Here is a 17,045-nt window from a genome sequence, read left to right on the forward strand (position 1 = left end):
AAAATTTCCCCCTAATGAGCATATAAAAAATTTCCCACAATATTTCTTCTTTTTCTTTTGTCTTTCCTTTTTCTTTTTACAGTTGCACCTGGGGCATATGGAAGTTCCTGGGCCAGTGGTCAAATCAGAGCTGCAGCTACAGGCCTAAGTCATAGATAGCCACACTGGGTCTGAGCCGCAGCTGTGATCTATGCCCCTTGTAGCAATGCTGGATCCTTAACCCGCCGAGCAAGGCCAGGGATCAAATCTCCATCTTCATGGACACTATGTCAGGTTCTTAACTGAGCCACACCAGAAACTCCACAATATTTTTATCTTAAATATTTAAAATAAATTTTACAAATCTTGCAAATTGGGTGCAAATATAAACTGCTTTTTCTGAAATTAAATGTTTTTCAAATGTATGAATATAACTACAAAGTGTTGTAGTCTTTGACTTGTCATGAAAGCTCCTGTGGTAGATTAAAGATGATTACCAATTCTTTCTTACTTTTTCCACTGATAAGCTGGGTCGATTTTTCTCCCCTGAATGTGAGCTACGCTATGTTTACTTTAGTAGATTAAGGTAGAACTGCCACTGCTGGGAGTTCCCTGGTGGCTTAGTAGGTTAAGGATCTGGCATTGTCACTGCTGTAGCTTGGGTGGCTGGTGTAGCACAGGTTTGACCTCTGGCCTGCGAACTGCCCCATGCTTCAGGCACAGCCAAAAAAAAAAAAAAAAAAAAAAAAAGAGAAGTGTCACTGCCAGTTCTGAACCAAGTCTTTATAAGCACCGGCAAACTATCTCCAGAATGTCTTGGAATCCTGAGCCCGACGACCCATATGAAGAAGCCTTAAAACTATATCAAAGACAGGAGAGAGGGCCCAATTGAGTCCAGCCTTTCAACTTTTCCTACTGAAACACCAAGTGTTTGAAAGAAGCGAGTGTGTATATACTAGGTCAGTCTAATCACCAGTTCAATACTACAATGAGCCCAGTAAAGCAATGTGGAGTAATCAACCCAAGCCCTGCCCAAATTTCCGATCCACAAAACTGTGACAGTAAGAAAAGTTGCTCACAATAGGCAAAAGGTAGAAGCAATTCAAGTGTCCACCAAAGGATGAAAGGATAAACAAAAGATGTTAAACATGCAAATTCTGACACATTCTACAACACAGATGAACCCTAAAGACATTATGCTTAAGTGAAATAGCAAGGCACAAAATCAGCAACATTGTATGATCCCACATATGAGGCTCCAAGAGCAGTCATATTCATAGAAACAGAAAGCAGAAAGGTGGCTGCCTGGGCTAGAGGAAGGAGGGAATAGAGAGTTACAGCTTCATGAACACAAAAGTTTGAGTTAAGGATGATGAAAAGTTCTGGATAGTGATAAGGCTGCACAGCAATGTGAATGTACTTATGCCACTGAACTGTACACTTAAAAATGATCAAAATGGTAAATTTTATGCTATACATATTTACCACAATAAGTTCTTTTTTTTTTTTTTTTTTTTTTGGTCTTTTTAGGGCTGCACCCTCTGAATATGGAGGTCCCCAGGCTAGGGGTCCAATTGGAGCTGTAGCTGCTGGCCTATGCCACAGTCACAGCCACACTAGATCAGAGTCACATCTGCAACCTACACCTCAGCTGATGGCAAAACTGGATCCTTAACCCACTGAGCGAGGCCAGGGATCAAACCTGTGTCCTCATGGATACTAGTCAGATTAGTTTCCTCTAAGCCACGACAGGAATTCTCATAAGTTTTTTTAAAAGCTACTGTTTTAAACCACTAGGTTTAGGTGTCGTTTGTTACACAGCAAGTGATAAGCACAATTCCTCTACACAAATGGAAGTCTAAAATAAGAACTGTGCTGCACTAAGCATTATTTCACAAATGTATATTGGCTGTATTTCAGGATTTCATTTTAAGAAATCGGCCTCTCCATTTAATTTTTTTAATTTCTTAGCAGAATCTTCTGCATCAATGCAAACAAATATTAAAATAAAATATATGAACAAAATTTAGAATTGAAATTACATACTGAATTATATGTAAAATTAGCTATACTATGTGGCAATTAGGGATAAATAGAAATCATTTATGGAAGTCAAAATAATTACATCCAAATAAAATATTTCTCAGGTCCACCTGAAGGAAAGGTAAGGGAAAGAATTCAAGGCCTTCCTGCCCCTAATCCATTCCTCCTCTCTTCCAACCTAGGTTTGATGAGAAGAGGGAGATACCCTACCTAAATCAAGCCCACCATATCCTAATTCACACTAAAACTATCCAACAGGCCAGACCACAGAAAGCAGAAGTGAGAGTGTAGGGAAGAGGGAGAATGAACAAAGAGAAAGATTACAGACAAATACAGAGAAAACACAGGAAGCAACACCTAGTGGGAGAAAAAGGAGGGACATTTTCAGAACAGTAAAACCCTAAAATCTTTCCTAATTGTTAGCACCTAGGTAACAAGTACCTTGATTTGATTCTGTGACAGAATGAATATGGCAGATTTGAGTATGGAGTGGTAGCTAAAGAATTGTCTGGGGCACTCAACTCTGAGAGCAGGTAGTAAGAAATTGATATAAGAAGCTAACTTCATCTTTAAAAACCAAAGTTCATCAAAGGCCTCCCACTTCCAAAATAACAAGAAAGGATTTTTAAAAAAGTGTATTACACATAGCTTTGTTTGCTTTTTGTCTTTTTAGGGCTGCACCAGCAGCATATGGAAGTTCCCAGGCTAGGGGACAAACTGGCATTGTTGCTACCATCCTATGCCACAGCTATAACATAGGATCCCAGCCACATGTGCGACCTACACCATGGCTTACAGCAAGGCCAGATCCCTAAACCACTGAGCAAGGCCAGGGATCAAACCTGTGTTCTCATGGATGCTAGTTGGGTTCAGGAGCTACCACTGGAACTCCCTACACATAGCTTTGTAACACATAATGTGAGAGAGACTGTATACAACAAGCTGTGGCCAAAAGCACTTAATGGAACTTTGCGCAACATTGCTTATCTTGAATATGCTCTAAAACTTATCAGACATGACCCCTGCATCAGTTTCAGAATCCTTAACTAAATAGGAAGGAGATTTGTAAGCTATAGATCTTGATGCTTAATTGTCTACTATCCTTCCAAACAACTAACTTTCATATGACTTTTAATATTTGTCAATTAATATATATTTGTAATTTATCTAAATAACAAAACTGTTAATTATGGTTTTCAACTTTACATGACTAGGATTGGTCACAAACTCTCAGACTCTGTCTTTATCTGGAAAATTAGAACAAAACCAAACAACCTCTAAGCTATCTTTTAGTTCTAAAATTCTAAATATCTACGCTATCACCTCTAGTATGCTATCTCAAATAAACTACTTAGTTGCAATTCAAAATATTTTCAAAATAATCTTTATCCTCAAAAATAAAAATATTTCTCTAATCCAATATTAATACAAAGTATTCATTCATTTATTTATTCAACAAATATATGCTGAGCACCTATGTGCCAGGTGTTAAACTTAGCACTGGTAGGATACAAAAGTAAACAAATGTGGTGCTTGTATTCATGAAGCTTACAGAGAAGTTGGGGAGACAAACCAAATAAACAAATGTATAAATGTAATATTACAACTCTAATAAGTGACACAAAAGAATTTAAAGAGTATGTAACAGGGAATCTAAGAGACCTCCCTTAAGAACACAAATGAATGACAAGTGAACTTCTGTCTAGGCAGAAATGAACATGGCATGTTCAAGGAACTGACAGAAGGCCAGTGCGATTGGACATAAAAATATTTAAAGTAATTCCTTGGAAACCAAAATTAAAACTTCTAAATTAGGAGTTCCTGTCGTGGCGCAGTGGTTAATGAATCCGACTAGGAACCATGACGTTGCGGGTTCGGTCCCTGCCCTTGCTCAGTGGATTAACGGTCCAGCGTTGCCGTGAGCTGTGATGTAGGTTGCAGACGCGGCTGGGATCCCGCATTGCTGTGGCTCTGGTGTAGGCTGGTGGCTACGGCTCCGATTCGACCCCTAGCCTGGGAACCTCCATATGCCGCGGGAGGGGCCCAAGAAATAGCAAAAAGACAAAAAAAAAACCCTTCTAAACTACAAAAGCAGATCTTAGCTCTTACAAAGACATACATATGTATAAGATTTTCAAGGAAGCTTGAAAGCATCACAACAGTTTCTAACGTTAAAAAAAAATACTGTCCCATATCTCCCTGCAAAAGACCAAGTTAACTCTCATTGATTCCATTCCCTTTACACTCTATTTTCAACTACATAATAAAAATCACTTCTACATTCCACTTACTTTAGATCCCTCAGAAGGCAGCTACAAGAATAAAAACATACCTGATGCTATTGACCTGGCTCTGCCACTAACCTGTCCTATCACTGATCTTGGTAAATGTTACTCAGCTACTTTGGGTCTAACGTTTGTTATCTGTGAAATAAAAGGAGTTCCGAGAATTTTTTTTTTTTTTTTTTCTTTTCAGGGCTGCACTCATGGCATATGGAGGTTCCCAGGCTAGGGGTCTAATCGGAACTACAGCTGCCGGCCTACACCACAGCCACAGCAATGCCAGATCTGAGCCATGTCTGAGACCTACACCACAGCTTACGGCAATGCCGGATCCTTAACCCACTGAGCAAGGCCAGGGATTGAACCTGCAACCTCATGGTTCCTAGTCGGATTCCCGAGCCACGACGGCAAATCTGAGTTTCCAGAATTTCTTTTAGGATCCTTCTAACTCTAAAATTATGCTTCTACTGTAAAAGTACTTGTTCCATTCTTGAAAACCGAAAAGAATGAACCAAACATCTCTCAATTCCACTGACCAAGATTTTACTTGCCTTTAAGCCCTCTTCGTATTTCTACAGCATTTGAACATTGTTGCTGTAACAGTAATAAACTACTGAATTTTTAAAATCTACCCAAAAAGAAGGGTCTAATAAACACAAAAATTATCAGAAACACAGTTTAAATATTGTTTAAAATCTATACTTCCAATGAGATAGTGATACTTTAACTAAACATGGATCCCTAAAAAGTACAAAGTCAAAATCGATTTAAAAAGGCAGGAGGAAGACAAAGTAATAAGAGTTCCTGAGAAAAGCAAAATTTTAGCAATAGAACATTCAAATTAGTTAATACGTATGCCAAATTCAACTTCCAAAAAAAGTCATAACAAATGGATATTCTAAACATATGCTCGTTCTATACTTGTGTGTCCATTTATTGTTAACAATATTTCTGATATTTAATCTATTTTCAAATGGAAGACGTACATGTAGTTATAACTTTTTAAAATCAGATTATCCATCACTAGAATTCAAGATTTTAATATTCTTAACATGAAAACAATAAAAATGAAAAGACCTATAAATTTTTTACTTAGCTTTATATTTTACAATTCATATTTCGACATCTCAAAACACTCAATATAACCTTAAGAAGCCATCAATAGGTACCTCACTTTATGTACAAGATTTAATAGAAAGCCCTAGTGCCCTATTCTTTCCAAAGGGGCAACAAATTACAGAATCCCAATTTGTTTTTAAAAAGTTAACTGTAGGAATACTCTAATTACTCACAACATTGTAAACATTTACTAGGCACTATACTAAATTCTAAGAGCAAAGTGGCAAGATTATTCCCTGAAAAACCTTTCACCAAGTTGCCCAAGGTAGAAACATTGTCAACATTGTTTATTCCCTCACCTCCCACCAAGTCTGACTGATTTTTAACTCTGAAATGTCTCTTGGATCATCCACTATCTCTATTCCCACTTCAAGAATAGCCCAACTTCAAGATTTCAACATCTATTCACCTAGACTACTGTTAAGAGTTCTTTAACTAGACTCCTTATCTCCAGCCTTGCCCTGTTCCAATCTAGCTCCAATGGTGAAAACTAAAATGTCTTCAGCATTTCCAAATGTCCCCTGGGGGTCAAAGATGCCTGCATCAGGTTGATCCTTCAATAAGAATAACAGTTTGTAAGGCTGTGGCCACAATCTATGCTCATGCAACAGAAAGCAAAAAAATTAACTTACATAAGGCTAAAACTTACAACGTTGACCTTAGGACCACCATTGCTTAAATTAAATAAACTGACTCCTTATAAAAAGAGATGCTAACGCTTTCTCTTAAAAACCCTTTGAATGTGTGGGCATTAATCATCACCTTACTTCCAGACTGAATTTTGAAAAGTCAGTACTTCTGTCAAAGTTTAAGCATACTATATACATATTTAAGCTTCTGGATATTAGAAAAATTTTAAAGTGCCTTTGTGCTTAAATCGGTACCCTCAGAAGTTAATGAAAACCTTCCTAGGTAAATCACTGCCTACTTTTAAGTTGCAAGCTACTTTGAATAGTAGTCATAAATATTTCCAGGAAAAACTTTAAAAACTGTAAGAACTCTTATACTTGAAAAACGGTAAGATTAAAAAAGGTCACACACACACACCCGTTAATTTCCCATCATGCTTATGTCCCTAACAGAAATTATTCAAAGATACAGCCAAGATAGAACAATACTTTTCGCAGGGCGTAAAAGAGAAGACATAAAATACCTAAAAAGCATGGTAGGTGAAACTCTGAAAGGCCAGGCCTTGCAGAGCAGTAACACCACAGGCGGCTCAAGTGTGACCATTCCATCCCAAAGCTTACCTTCAGTCGTTTGATCATTTCGTCGGTGGTAATCTTGTCGGTGATCTCCTTTACCCCCGGAGGGTAAGCGATCTTCCCATCGGCACTCACGACGCCACAGAGGGCTGTGGCAGGCTTGGGCTGCGCGGTGAAGTCCATCCTGGGGGACAACTTTTCTTTCACAGTCCTCTACCGGCCTCTATCGGTCAGAAAACAAAAGTTCAGCGGGAAAGGGGCGACTTTGTAACCTCTTTTTTCATTTCAAAAATCTCTAATCTGCAAAGGGCCTTTTCTCCCGGGAGGCCGGGGACTCGGCGGCGGCCCCGCCACCCGCTCCTTCCCGGGGCCTGAACCTTGGCGGCCGCCGCGCCGCCCCCACCCACCCGGGCCCCGCCAACCCCGGGCTCCCGGGGATCCCTGGCACCGGCGGCCGCGGCCGCGGGAAGCGCCGAGCACCGCCAGGAGTTTCCCATTCCGCCGTTCACAATGAAATCCACCCCCGTGCATCGAGGTCCGAAGTTTGGCGGCCTTGAGAGCGTGCCGAGGCCTCCAAGGCCCCCGCTCGGTCAGAGACGAGCCTCGAGTCCCCGCCCGGCCGGTCCCCTCCGGGGAAGGAGACGCGAGGCCTATAGGGCTCGGCTTAGGCCGCAAAACTAGGGACCCAACCGGACCCGCACGCAACGGCGGCTCCTGGGAACGAACGCCCTCGCCGGGCCGAGCTCCGGGACCCCCGGCGTCCCCGCCACGCTCCCACCCCTCCCGGGTCCCGCTCCCCCCACCCCCACCGCCGGAGGGGAAAACAAGCCGCCCTCCACCCCGAACCCCAAGGCAGGAAGCGGCTGACGCGGCTCCGCACTTCACATTTTGTTCCTTCAACTTCGGCTGAGGGACCCTGGCGTCTTCTCTCGCCCCCGGCCACTCGGCACCGTCCGAAGCCGCCAAGGCCTTACCGGCAGCTCCGGGCAGCCCCGCCGGGCCTTGGTCCCGCGGCTCCCCCCCCCACCCCCCCGCTCCGGTCTCCCCTTCCGTCCCCTCCCTCCACCAGCCGAGGGCGGGAGCCCAGCCGCCGCCGCCTTTACCTCCTCCTCATGCGGGCGGAAGGTGCATCGAGCGCCCGGGCCTCTGTCAGGTGGTTGCGCCGCCGCCCCTCTTCGGGCTGCACACAAAGCGGCTCCGCGGGTCCCGCCGCCGCCGCCGCCCGCCCCGGAGCGGCGCTGGGGCTGGCGGTGCCGAGGAGGAGCAGTCGCCGCGGGGGGAGACGCGGGGCGAGTGTGCGCTGGGCGGGGAGACACTGCCGCTCTCCGTCTGGCCGAGGAAGAGCAGCCTCGGAGAAGGCTCTTCTGGGAGCGTGTGCGCGGGTGTCCGCCCCGGACCCCCACGGCCCACCCGCGCGCCCCTCGCGCCGGCCGGGTCCGCCGACCCGGACCCGGACGCCCCTTGCAGCGGCGCGCGCCCGGCCGTCGGTGCTCCTGGCAGCCGGCGCCTCGCGCACAGTGGCCGGTCACGCGAGCGGTGCGAGAGCACGCGAGAGCAGGGCGCGCGCCTCGCTCCCTCCCCTTCCTCCGCCGGCCCGAGCCTCCGCCTCCCTCGGGCCCGAAGCGGCCGCGCGCGAGGCAGACAGCGCCACCATCCGGTTGGCGCCAAGACCTGCCGCGCCGAGCGCCTCGGGGAGCACCCGGCCCAGAAGGCGAGCAGGGGAGGAGCCCGGGTGGCGGGAAGCGAACGCGGCCCCAGCGGCCCTCAGAGGGCACGCAGGACGAACAGAACTTTGCATTATGCCTCGGAGATGGGTTCCTGACTTTTAGGGGTCATCCTGAGGGACGTGGAGGGAAATGGTTGAAAAACGGTTAACTACTGAATGAAAATGAATTGATTTCCTCCCTAGGGACGGAAGATCTGCAAACTAAGGAAAAGTTTTGCAACATGGCACGAGGGACGTGGTCATGATCCAGTGGGCTGCTCATTCTTGTGCCTTCTGACAGCCACCAGAGTTTGCCCTCCCCTCTTTAGATGTCTAAAATTAGTATTTTGAAAGCTGCAAAATATACAAATAACTCTGAGTCGAGCAGTCCTCAAAGAATGGTCTGAAAGGTAGGTTTCTGGGCTCCACTCCAAACTCTGAGACTGGAATCCAGAAATAACAATGTTTATAAATTAGATGGATATTTCTTGTTAATATATGAACTCAAAGAATACCTTTTTCCTTCAGCCAAAGGAAAACCCAATGCAGTGGTGTTTAGCAGTTTAATGTAAAATTTGAAGCAGATGAACCTCAGGAGCACGTAGGTAATTTCCAAAGATGAAGTTGTAAAAAGAACACATAATACGAAATAGCATACAGCTCCCTGACCACTACCATAGTTTACAGCGAAATGCATTTAAATTGTTCATTTAAATTATTCTTGATGGGTATCTATTGGTCTTTTCTATAGCCTTTGCTTGATCTTAACAATATCGTAGGTACAGCCATCACTGAATATTTTTCAGGTATTACACAAAGGAGCAAACATCTTGGAATCTAACACACCACAGTTGTTGATTTGCTAGAACTCTGCCCTAAAGTCACTACTCATGGATTAAGGATCTGGCATTGTCGCTGCAGTGACCCTGCAGCGCAGGTTTAATCCCTAGCCTGGGAATTTTCACATGCCACAGGGACAGCCAAAAAAAATCTCCCCCAAACCCCACAAAAGTCAGTGCTTTATTCCTGGGCATTTAGAGTAGCAGGCAAAAGCTATTTAAGATCATCTTCATCCCAACTATTAAACTGACCAAAACCTACACTCTTTACAGTAGAAAATTGACAGAACACTGTAAACCAATTATAATGGAAAAAAAAACAAAAATCATTTTAAAAAACCCTACACTCTTTGTAGTCTCTTTCTCTCAACTTGTGATTTTTTAAAAATCCATCACATTTAAATAACTATGATGCTTTTTTTATTCTTGCTCTAAATAATTTACCCATTATTAAACTGAGTTTTGTATATACTCATAGATTTTAATTTTATACAACCTATTAATTACTTTGTTAATACTGTTTGATTTTATAAACACTCAAAAGCCCTAAAGATTATAACACATAAATACATTGAATTTATATAATTCTAAATTCATTCTAGATTAATTCCATTCTTAATTCTAAAATTCCTGTTTTTACATAAATATTTGTTTCCACTTAGTAAATGAGAAGAGAAACATTCTTTTGTGCAACAGTTATTTAAAGACGGCCTACTGTTAGAGTTCCCTCTGTGGCACAGCAGAAACAAATCTAACTAGGAACCAGGAGGTTTCAGGTTCAATCACTGTCCTCTCTCAGTGGGTTAAGGATCCGGTGTTGCCATGAGCTGTGGTGTAGGTTGAAGACTCTATTTGGATCCTGCTTTACTGTGGCTGTGGCGTAGGCTGGCATCTATAGCTCCAATTTGACCCCTAGCCTGGGAAACTCCATATGCCACAAGTGTGGCCCTAAAAAGCAAAGAAGAAAAGAAAGATGGCCCACTGTACAAGTCACTGTTTAGGATACTGAGAAAAAAAAAAAAATCAATGGTAGGGGAATCCTCTTGTGGCACAACAGGCTAAAGATCCAGCATTGTCGCTGCAGTGGCTCACCCAGGTTGCTGTTACCTAGATGCCATCCCTGGCCCAGGCCTTGGCCCTGGAACTTCCACATGCAGCATGGGCCAGGCCAAAAAAAAAAAAAAAAAAAAGAACAGAGTTCTGGGGAAGGGCACAAAAATCCTACCTGTTGTGGTAGAGTTTAATTTGTTTGGGGGGAGATAGGCAAAAAATAATAATGATAATAATAAAGTAGAGGAGAGAAGGGATGCAGATCACAGATAAGCTTTTAGGTCTTTGGCCTTTGGAAAGACGTTGGCATGTACTCAGAGATTTTGGGAGTATTTTAAAAAAAGAAGTGACATTATATGATTTATGTTCTATGAGCTAGGCAACCATGGACAAATTACTTAATCTTTCTGTGCCTCATTTTCCTTATCTGTAAATCAAGGATAATAGTTTCTATATCAGAGAGCCTTTATGAGGCATAAATTAGTTGATTTTGTAAAGTGCCTAGAATTTTAACTGGTACATACTAAGCTCTACATGATTTCTAAAATATATGTAAAATGAAGGAATCACTCTAGCTGCTGGGTTGAAAATAATGTAGAGATACAAATAGAGTAGTAGGGTTACCAAGTATAAGATGATGGCAAAAATCCCAAGGAAGGGAATTCTGTTGTGGCACAGTGGGTTAAGGATCCAGTGTTGTCACTGCAGTGGCTCAGGTTCAATCCCTGACCCAGAAACATCCATGTGCCATGGGTGTGGCAAAAAAAAAAAAAAAAAAAAAATCCCAAGAAAAGATGATAATAGGGATTGGGTAATAACAGTGAAAATGATGAAAAACTGTATTAAAAGAAGAGTCAAGAAAGCAAAATTTTAGACCGTGGTTTTAACCAGAGGGATGAAGTTACTACTAACTGGGATAGGGAGGACTATGCTTGAAACAGATTTAGAGTCAGGTTGTCTTTTAGAATCTAAGCTATTTAAAAGTTAATTTGACAGTTATGGAGCTCCTGCAATGGACAAGGCAGTGTACTAGGCACCGGGGAAATATTTAGAAAACAAAAAGATAGGATCAGAGTCCGATGGAGCAAACAGAGACATGCAATGAATCATGATTCAAGGTAAGGCAGTGATATGTTTTGTAATAGAGATTTATTTATTTATTTATTTTTTTGCTATTTCTTTGGGCCGCTCCCGTGGCATGTGGAGATTCCCAGGCTAGGGGTCGAATTGGAGCTGTAGCCACCAGCCTACACCAGAGCCACAGCAACGCGGGATCCGAGCCGCGTCCGCAACCTACACCACAGCTCACGGCAACACAGGATCATTAACCCACTGGCCAGGGCAGGGACTGAACCCGCGACCTCATGGTTTCTAGTCAGATTCATTAACCACTGCGCCATGATGGGAACTCCTGTAATAGAGATTTAAATGATATCGTCGGGAAGCCTAGGAAAGGGGTGCCATGAGCGCTTCCCGAAGGAAGGGGCATTTTGAGGCTGGGCCTTGGAGGATGACTTGTTGCAGTGAGTAGTTTTGGGGAGAGCAATAGCTAATAGAGATAACCACAAGGTGAAAAGAGGCCTGGAGGTAATTAAGTGCAATTTCTTTTTGAGGAAAAGACTTCGGTCTTCGATTCTCGTTGTGGTTTAGCAGGTTAAGAACCTAACAGAGTGTCCATGAGGGTGTGGGTTTGATCATGGACCCGACTCAGTTTAAGGACCCAGTGTTGTTACGACTATGGCATAGGCTGGCAGCTGTAACTCTGATTCAATCCCTAGCCCAGGAACTTCCATATGCCACAGGTGTGGCCAAAAAAAAGGGGGAAAAAAAGAGTTTAGTGTGATTAGAGCAATTATTGCATAAAAGAGTGGCTTGACTATTTTTTTTTAAAAAAGGATTTTTATTTTTTCCATTATATTAGGTTTACAGTGTTCTGCCAATTTTCTACTGTACAGCAAAGTGATCCAGTCACACATACCTATATACATTCTTTTTCTCAAGAATGGTGAGAAAGTGGCTTTTTCACAAGTGACTTGACTTTGTGAATGTTATTCTACACCCCCATAATTTCCATCAGCCATCCTCTCCTATACACATATACAAGCTCACAATCTATTTACAGAATGGCATTCGATGCAGCTTCAGGAAAAGCCCTAATCCTAATTTCAAGCATATTACTAACCACAAATTCGTCCTACCAACCACAAGTTCTTCCTAAATAGAAATTCTAGATCCAAGAGTTCCCATTGTGGCTCTATGGGTTAAGGACCGGACTTTGTCTCTGTGAGGATGTGGGTTTGATCCCTGGCCTGGCTCAGTGGGTTAAGGATCTGGCATTGCTGCAAGCAGCTCTGATTTAACCCCTGGCACAGGAACTTCCATTTCAACCAGAATGGGCCATAAAAAAAAAAAAAAAAGAAAAAAGAAAAGAAAGAAATTCTAGCTCCAAATTCTAGGGCAGTGCAACAGTGGAAATGTTCCACAATTGCATTGTCTAATACAGTAGGCACTAGCCACATATGACTATAAAACACCTGAGTAGTGACTACTGCAATTGAGGAATGGATTTTTTTTTTTTTTAAGGGCCTACCCAAGACATATAGAGGTTCCCAGGCTATGGGTCAAATTGGAGCTACAGCTGCCAGCCTACACCACAGCCACAGCCACGCCAGATCCGAACCACATCTTCGACTTACACCAAAGCTCATGGCAATGCCGGATCCTTAACCCACTGGGTGAGGCCAGGGATCAAACCCACAACTGCATGGTCCCTAGTTGGATTCGTTTCTGCTGTGCCACGATGGGAACTCCAGGAACTGAATATTTAAATTTAATTTAATTTAATAAAGAAATCTAAGCAGCCATGTGTGGCTTATGGCTACTGTATTGGACAGTGCAGTTCTAGGGTTCAGAGTTTGTAGGATGGACTGACAGAAGATGAGGGTAGAGGATAAACTGTTCACACTGAATGCTGCAGATGTAGTTTAAAAGGATGAATTTGGGGTAATAGGAGATTAAAGCTGTTGACAGTAAAAGTGAACAAAAAAATAAAAGAAGTAAAAATACAACCAAACATATAATAATAATAATGCAAAAATATTTAAGACATTTAAAGCAATTTTTTAAAATATATTTTTTATATTTATCTGAAATTCTTAATTTGCTTTTCAATTTAAAATGTAACTACTCTGGGAGTTCCCGTTGTGGCGCAGTGGTTAACGAATCTGACTAGGAACCATGAGGTTGCAGGTTCGATCCCTGGTCTTGCTCAGTGGGATTAAGGATCCGGTGTGGCTGTGAGCTGTGGTATAGGTCACAGACACGGCTCGGATCCCGCGTTGCTGTGGCTGTGGTGTAGGCCGGCAGCTACAGCTCCGATTCGACCCCTGGCCTGGGAACCTCCATATGCCGCAGGAACGGCCCTAGAAAAGGCAAAAAAATAAATAAATAAATAAAATAAAATGTAACTACTCTGACAGCAGCCGTGAGAAGCAAGGGGCCAGCAGCTGGTGTGTGAAATGCCGTCTGCTTTTCACTCAGGCAGGGGTCGTTGTATGAGAGTGGACAGGTCGCCCAAGTCTCTTCTGCCAGAAATGTGTATCGTTCCCAGCTGTAAGCTTGTGAATTAAGATATGTTTTCACATGAAACACTAAAACAGGTTTGGAGTTCCTGTTGTGGCACAGCAGAAATGAATCCGACTCAAGCCATGAGGTTTTGGGTTCGATCCCCGACCTCGATCGGTGGGTTAAGGATCTGGCGTTGCTGTGAGCTGTGGTGTAGGTCGCAGACGCGGCTTGGATGCTGTGTTGCTGTGGCTGTGCTGTAGGCCAGCAGCAACAACAGCTCCATTTAGACCCCTAGCCTGGGAACCTCCATATGCCTCAGGTGTGGCCCTAAAAAGACAGAAGACAAAAAAAACCCCAAAAAGAACTAAAAATAAAAAACGATAAAATAGGTTTATTTTCACTTTAAAAAATGTAACTGGCTAAATTTATCCTGAGTAATTTCACACAAGTTAAAATTTTTTTTTTTTTTTTTTTTTTTTTTTTTTTTGTCTTTTGCTGTTGTTGCTATTTCTTGGGCCGCTCCCACGGCATATGGAGGTTCCCAGGCTAGGGGTTGAATCGGAGCTGTAGCCACCGGCCTACGCCAGAGCCACAGCAACTCGGGATCCGAGTCGCGTCTGCAACCTATACCACAGCTCACGGCAACGCCAGATCATTAACCCACTGAGCAAGGGCAGGGACCGAACCCGCAACCTCATGGTTCCTAGTCGGATTCGTTAACCACTGCGCCACGACGGGAACTCCACAAGTTAAAATTTTGAATCTTCCCTGTACCACTACTCATAGATAAATTTATCAATGTGTCACAATTACTGTGAAATGTAAAAAATGGTACTTTTAGTCTTTCCATATATCACTGACACCTTGGCTAAAACTTAAATATATTTAGGTATGAGACAATAACATGTTTATCTGTAGTGAATGAAATGAATTGACATGTTTTGTTGATGACTGATGGCTAAAAATATGAAGTCTGAATCATTTTGGCCTAGTATAACTACGTTGTTAGTGATTAACTTGTCTGTCATAGTAATTTAAAGACTTTCTTTGAATCCTGTCTAATGTTTTAGACTCCATGCCTTTCTTCAATTTAAATTGTAAAGTCTAGGAATTCCTGCCGTGATGAAGCGGAAACGAATCCAACTAGAATCCATGAAGTTGTGGGTTCTATCCCTGGCCTTGCTCATTGGGTCGGGCATCTGGTGTGGCCATGAGCTGTGGTGTAGGTTGCAGACTCGGCTTGGATCCTATGTTGCTGTGGCTGTGGTATAGGCCAGCAGCTGTAGCTCTGATTTGATCCCTAGCCTGGGAACTTCCACATGCCTCAGGGGCGGCCCTAAAAAGCAAAAAAAAAAAAAAAAAAAAAAAAAGTGTGAAGTCTACCCTGCATCATTAATTACATTACCTTTCTTCAAATTGTTTTGTTTTGTTTGCTTTTTAGGGCCACACCTGTGACATATGTAAGTTCCCAGGCTAGGGGTCAAATTGGAGCTACATCTTCTGGCCTACACCACAGCCACAGCAATTTGGGATGCAGGCTGCATCTGCAACCTACACCACAGCTCATGGCAATGCTGGATCCTTAACCCACTGAGTGAGGCCAGGGATTGAACCCACATCCTTATGGATACTAGTCAGATTGTTTCTGCTGAGCCACGACAGGAACTCCTGAAATTGTTTTACCAAAATTGAGTATTACTGAATGAGCAGGGACAAAAAACTAAAACTAAATATTTTCAAATATGAAAGAAACTACAGATATAAACATGGGTAAATTTTTTTAAAATTTTTTTAAACATGGGTAAATCTTAATGACATAAAATGATAACCTGTTTATAAAGTTCAGAAGCAAGGTTCAGGATGTTCGTTACTCCTGGAGTACAAGGGAAAGCAGGGAACACAGGGGGACAACCTGGAAGAATGAACACATAGGTAGATACGTTCTTGTTAAAGCTTTATTCTTGGGTAGAGTGGAGGCTTCACATAAGTTCAATATATGATAAGTGAATGAATAAATGAAGGAATGACAGTGATCCACGGACCAATGAGGGATGTGTTTATAACCCAAGGATTATGATTAATCCAATTCAGGGCACCTGAGGTCCAGGGGAAAAAAAAAAAAAGACAAAAGCAAGAAGTTTCAAAAATGTTTACACCCTAATATTTTTTGAAATTATATCAAATAAAGTCAAATAAATTCTGAGCCCATGATAATTTTTTTCTAATGGTAATAGTAAAATGAGAAATTATTCGAAGTTCTCTGTGGTGCACTGGGCTAAGGATCCTGCGTTGTTGTCATTGCAGGGACTTGGGTCGCTGCTGTGGCACAGGCTTGATCCCTGGCATGGAACTTCCACATGCTGTGGGTGTGGCCAAAAAAAAAAGGGAAATTATTTGAAGTTATATTTTATATAAATGTCACTTTGTAGCCCCTCCTTAAGTTGCTAGTATTTGGACATTAAGTTATTATAAAACTGAAAGAATGGTCAGGATAATTAAACTTTTCACAATTAGAGTTCCCATCATGGCGAAGCGGAAACAAATCCGACTAGGAACCATGAGGTTGCAGGTTCGATCCCTGGCTTCACTCAGTGGGTTAAGGATCCAGTGTTGCCATGAGCTGTAGTGTAGGTTGCAGATGTGGCTCAGACCTGGTGTTGCTATTGCTGCTGCTGTGGCTGTGGCATAGGCCGGCAGCTGTAGCTCCTGTTAGACTCCTAGCCTGGGAACCTCCATATGCCACGGGTGCGGCCCTAAAAAGCCAAAAAAAAAAAAAAAATCACAATCCCATTAAAGTGTATTTTTATTATGAAACTCGGGGTTTAGCCTCCTATTGTTTTATATGATGAAAGTAAATAAGGGAGTTCCCGTCGTGGCGCAGTGGTTAACGAATCCGACTAGGAACCATGAGGTTGCAGGTTCGGTTCCTGCCCTTGCCCAGTGGGTTAAGGATCTGGCGTTGCCGTGAGCTGTGGTGTAGGTTGCAGACGCGGCTCGGATCCTGTGTTGCTGTGGCTCTGGTGTAGGCCAGTGGCTACAGCTCCGATCCGACCCCTAGCCTGGAAACCTCCATATGCCGCGGGAGCGGCCCAAAGAAATAGCAAAAAAAAAAAAGACAAAAAAAAAAAAAAAAGAAAGTAAATAAGAAAGTAAACTTATGACAAATATTCTTCAACACAGTAAGGACAGAAGCGATTCATTTATGGAAATGTATTAGGATAATCACTGCCTCCCCTCCTGCAAACTCTTTTAACAG

At 42.9% G+C, this 17,045-nt stretch overlaps 1 long non-coding RNA gene across 14 annotated transcripts in view; it reads right to left on the reverse strand.

The window, feature by feature from the left end:
- Positions 1-7,862, reverse strand: part of LOC102159861 (sister chromatid cohesion protein PDS5 homolog A) — a 145,383-nt gene extending 137,521 nt beyond the window's left edge. For 5 of the 14 annotated variants that reach the window (XR_002346613.2, XR_002346609.2, XR_002346612.2 and 2 more), the window contains exons 1-2: positions 7,732-7,862; positions 6,674-6,851 (exon numbers count right to left, since the gene is read on the reverse strand). This is a non-coding gene — a long non-coding RNA (sister chromatid cohesion protein PDS5 homolog A). Of the gene's footprint in view, positions 1-6,673; positions 6,852-7,508 lie in introns of all 14 variants that reach the window. The other 9 variants (XR_002346615.2, XR_002346610.2, XR_014812339.1 and 6 more) reach the window with 2 other exon arrangements.
- Positions 7,863-17,045: the final 9,183 nt, after the last annotated feature.

The sequence above is a fragment of the Sus scrofa genome, chromosome 8, assembly GCF_054392235.1.
Source record: "Sus scrofa isolate SSC_HxYL_T2T_F1_AM1 chromosome 8, Sscrofa_HxYL_maternal_Yorkshire_Landrace_v2.0, whole genome shotgun sequence".
Lineage (NCBI taxonomy): Eukaryota > Metazoa > Chordata > Mammalia > Artiodactyla > Suidae > Sus > Sus scrofa.